The sequence below is a fragment of the Heloderma suspectum genome, chromosome 17 (assembly GCF_057233095.1).
Source record: "Heloderma suspectum isolate Gila_16-S chromosome 17, 16-S_ref, whole genome shotgun sequence".
Classification (NCBI taxonomy): Eukaryota; Metazoa; Chordata; class Lepidosauria; order Squamata; family Helodermatidae; genus Heloderma; species Heloderma suspectum.
The window spans coordinates 9,315,493-9,320,363 of NC_139474.1; positions in this window are offsets into that span (position 1 = coordinate 9,315,493).

The window sequence follows — 4,871 nt, forward strand, 5'->3', positions numbered from 1 at the left end:
AAATTCTACAGGCGAAGTTTTTCCTGACCATGGTGAGAGAAAGCTTCACAAAGCTACATTTCTGCATGGCGGGTGGCGGTCACCCCCAAAAAGCACAGGAGCAGAGCTGGTGGGAGGCGAGGTGGCAACCCCGATTTGTGACTGAAAATATCTGAAAACAGAGACCCTGAACTGACCCTTGAAAACAGACTGTCGAGATTAGACGTATATGGTTAAGTAACATCACAGACTGCATACGGTGGGGCACTGCTGCCTTTGAAACGACTGTATTCAGAACGACTGGGTGGCCTTTATAATATTTTTTGGTGATCCTCTGTTTTTTTTAAATTTAGACACACTGAGCATTTACATATTTTACTCAATCTTTTTTTTTTGGTTAAAGTTTCTTAGAATCATAGAATCATAGAATAGTAGGGTTGGAAGGGGCCTACAAGGCCATCGAGTCCAACCCCCTGCTCAATGCAGGAATCCAAGTCAGAGCATCCCTGACAAATACCTGTCCAGCCTCGTCTTGAAGGCCTCCAGTGTGGGAGAGCCCACCACCTCCCCAGGTAATTGGTTCCATTGCCGTATTGCTCTGACACTCAGGAAGTTTTTCCTGATGTTCAGTCGGAATCTGGCTTCCTGTAACTTGAGCCCATTATTCCGTGTCCTGCACTCTGGGATGATCAAGAAGAGATCCTGGCCTTCTTCTCTGTGACAACCTTTCAAGTACTTGAAGAGTGCTATCCTATCTCCCCTCAGTCTTCTCAAGGCTAAACATGCCCAGTTCTTTCAGTCTCTCTTCATAGGGCTTTGTTTCCAGTCCCCTGATCATCTTTGTTGCCCTCCTTTGAACCCTCTCCAGCTTGTCTGCATCCTTCTTAAAGTGTGGTGCCCAGAACTGGACACAGTACTCTTTACCATATATGTCTAATATATTTTGTTGGTCTATTTAGAAAGGGGCCTGTCTGCATCCATTTCTGTGTTCGCAGCCTCTGTTTTGGCATACAGTATTTGCTGGTCTAGTGTGGTTCACTCCCCCTCTTCTCTGGCCTGTTTGTGGGGGGGGGAGTGGGGGGCATTCGCTGCTCTCTAGCCCCCACGACACACCCTTGATGGGATCACACAATACTCTTCTATCCTCTGCCAGGCAATATTCAAACGGTGTGTGTGTGTAGATAACCCTTGATGGCGTGCAAAACCAGCAGGCTCATATTTAAGCGAAATCATCCCCCCCCCCAAGCTTTCTACATCCACTAGCTAGGGGAAGCTGGTACAAAAGGTAAAGGGGGGAACCCTCCTCCCCGCCCCCGTAATTTGAGTAGGAACCAGGCACCCAGTCAGCCTCTGCTGTTCAGTCATTGGGGCTGTTCACACAAAACACTAACCCACATTCAGTGGTTGAGTGTGGGTTGTTTTGAACCATGGGTTGCTTGTTGAACTGTGGGTTATCGTGTTGTCTGAACGCAGCCAGGTCGACTTGTTAACCATGCGGTGTGGCTTATTTTCTTGAACAAACCACCTTGAGAACCCAAGGTTTGTTGCTGGGTTGTTCAGGGTGGTTAGTCCCCACTTGGCCATGGAAGCTCACTGGGTGACTTTGGGCCAGTCACAGACTCTCAGCCCAACCTACCTCACAGGGTTGTTGTTGTGAGGATACAACGGTGAGGAGGAGGATAATGTAAGCCGCCTTGAGTTCCTTGCGAGAGGGAGAAAGGCGGGGTATAAATGCAATAAATAAATAAATAAACCCACACTCAACCACTGAGTGTGGGTTAGTGTGTTGTGTGAACAGCCCTCTTCTCTGTACAGACAGGATTAGCGTGGCCACAGGCATTGCCAAAAAAAGAAGCTGCATTTGATCTTCTTGGATACCAAGTGGACATGGTAGCACTGTCAGGGTGGTGGGCCCTCTGTTGGTCTTGAGGCCCTGGCAAATGCCCAACTTTGCCCACCTTCTGGAGCCGGCTCTGCCATGATGGCTAAACAGAACCTCCATGTTCAGAGGCAGTATACCTCTGACCACCAGCTGCAAGGAACAAGTGACAGGAATGCGTTGATTGTGGTCTTTCCAGAAGCATCCAAGAGGCCAGACTATGATACAGGATGCAGGATAAGATGGACCAGACCTTTGGTCCCATCCAGCAGGGCTCTTCCTCTGAAATAAGAGGGATCCTTGGGGCAAATCCCAGCTGCCTTGTTCTCTGGGCAACCCAGGACACATGAGGACGTTTGGGCATACGTTTCGCAGGAATGGGTGCTGGAGCTGGGCTTTGGGATTTCCAGGTGGACTTTAGTCCCCTAACCTTGGATAAGTCAATATTTAGAGAGTCCCTGTATTGGGGGTGGGGGGTTGGAGGGACAGCTAGTCAACCTCCCCCACACCAGGACCCTTTCCCAAGGTCACTCCTCACTGAACGTTGGGAGTGGAGAATGGCCATGTGCAAGCAAAAAAAATACTAGAATAGCAGCAGTGAATAACACCCTCTCGCTTAGCTTGGCTTATGCACCCATGCCTCTGTGGGTAGAGCATACACTTTATAAAGCAGCCTCCCCCAAGCCGGGGCCCTCCAGATGGGTTGGACTACAGGGCCCATCACTCCAGCCTGGCTGGGAGTGATGGGCTTTGTAGTCCAACCCATCTGGAGGGCCCCGGCTTGGGGGAGGCTGCTTTATAGCATAGAAGGCTGGCCTCTACAAGGTCAGTCTACTGGTCTGTCTAGCCCAGTATTGGCTACTCTGAGTAGGAAGTGGCTCTCCAGGGTCTCAGACACAGAGATTTTCCCCATCAGCTGTTCCCTGATTCTTTCAACTGGAGATGCAGGGGATAGATGCAGGGAGATGCAGGGGATAGAAGATGCAGATGCAACTGCAGATGCAACTGGAGATGCAACTGGATGCAGATGCAAGATGCAAGATGCAGATGCAAGATGCAAGATGCAGATGCAAGATGCAGATGCAAGATGCAAGATGCAAGATGCAGATGCAACTGGAGATGCAGGGGATAGAACTGGAGACTTTCTTCATTCAAAGCGGGCACTCTACCCACCGAAGTACAGCCCCTCCACATTTACATGTCAATGGCCCTGATCTGGATGGAGGGATTTCAGGCGGGCAGTTCAAGACCCTGGAGACAGCCCTGCCAGCTCAAGCCAAGCGCAAGTCCCTGGGTCTAGCTCCCAGCACATCACAAGCAGACAGCAAGGCTGAGTGTCATGCAGTTTCCAGAGCATGTAGAAAGCCCGAGTAAGTGAGCCAGGCATCATATTTTGGAAGCAGGGGTGTGGAAAAGCAAAACCACTCAAATACCAAGAACTACTAGACTAGTCTGATTGGCGGTCCTGTCTCAAGAGCCACTGCCTCAACAGCTTGAGCAGAAAATGCTTTGAAAGAAAGAAAGGAGGGAAGGGGAGGGGAGGGGAGGGGAGGGGAGGACGAAAAGAGATGAGGGGAGAAGGGGAGGAAGGAAAGAAAGAAAGAAAAAGAAAGAAAGAAAGAAAGAAAGAGAGGAAGGAAGGAAGGAAGGAAGCAGGAAGGCAGGCAGGCAGGAAGGGAAAGGGAAGGAAGGGAGGGATGGAAAGACAAGGAAGGAAGGAAGGAAGGAAGGGAGAAAGGGAAGGGAAGGGGGGCGAAGGGAAGGGAACAAGAAAGAAAAGAAAGAGGAAGGAATGACGGGAGAGAGAGAGAGAGAGAAGGGGAAGAAAGGAAGGAAGGAAGGAAGGAAGGAACCAGTGGGTAATACTTTGAGCAACTGGCACAAGAGGCAGCCTTCTACCAAAGGATGGAAGATCAGGTGGTGTTCTAGCTCGTTGAAGTTCTCCGTTTTCAACCTCAATGCCTGCCTTGCCTCATTCTCACTTCCGAATGCGAGCGTCTTCCCCCTGCATACACAACCCAAACAGGAAAAGTGTGCATTTTTTAACATGGAAAATGCACACTTTTCTAAGCACGCATCCCAAATGTGCACTTTCCCCCATAGGCTGGAGCGTGAAAATGCAGTTGGGGGGGAGACATGCACATTTTAGAATGTGAACACAAGGTCAGGGCATTGCAACATTTTCCAGAGAATTATGCTCCTTCTCACTTTTTGAAAACATGATTTGCTCACAGGTACAAAATTCTCGTACATCCCTCCCAGATGCCCCCTCTCACCATGGCATGGGCTGCTAGTGCCCCCTGCAGGACATGTTGGGTACAGCAGGGGGGTGTTCAGATGCCATGTGCCCTCAAAAGGTGGGAATCCCTTGAGGACACAGGTGGACAGAATGGAAGATCTTGGTACAAACGTAGTATATCTGAGTACCAGAATCTGAGGGCGAGGGATTCTCCACATCATATTCTGCTGGCAAACACTGTTAGTAATTCTCAAACTGTGAAGTCCAGCACACCATGTACAGTTGGAGAATGCTTATTCTTACGTCCTCTAAAATCAACCCTTTTGGGGTGGGAAAGTAATGTACTGTAGGGTGATCAGTACATTGAGATACATAGAAGGAGCTAGTTAAGCACCATCTTGACTAAATTAGAACAACATATGGAAAATGGGCCGGGGGGGGGGGTGATGTTGCATTATACATGATCAGATCACAAAAGGTTATTGTGTGCACATAATCCTAAAGGTCAAGGAGGTTGTGTGAAAGGAACAGGAAGTTGTCATGAATTGTAGACATTCTATGGGCTTGGAAGGGTCAAAATACCATATCAGATTATGCGGCCTTGGGGGTCAGTTTCTAAAGGATAATGAAACTAGGAAGGGTCATAAGGATCAAGGTTTTGTACCCAGTCATATGGGCTTACAAGTCAAGGGGCTGCAGGCAGGTTCATGTCTGTCAAGGAGCAAAATGAGACATTTCTGGAGACCTGGCTTCTAAACGTTTCCTTCTCTGAGT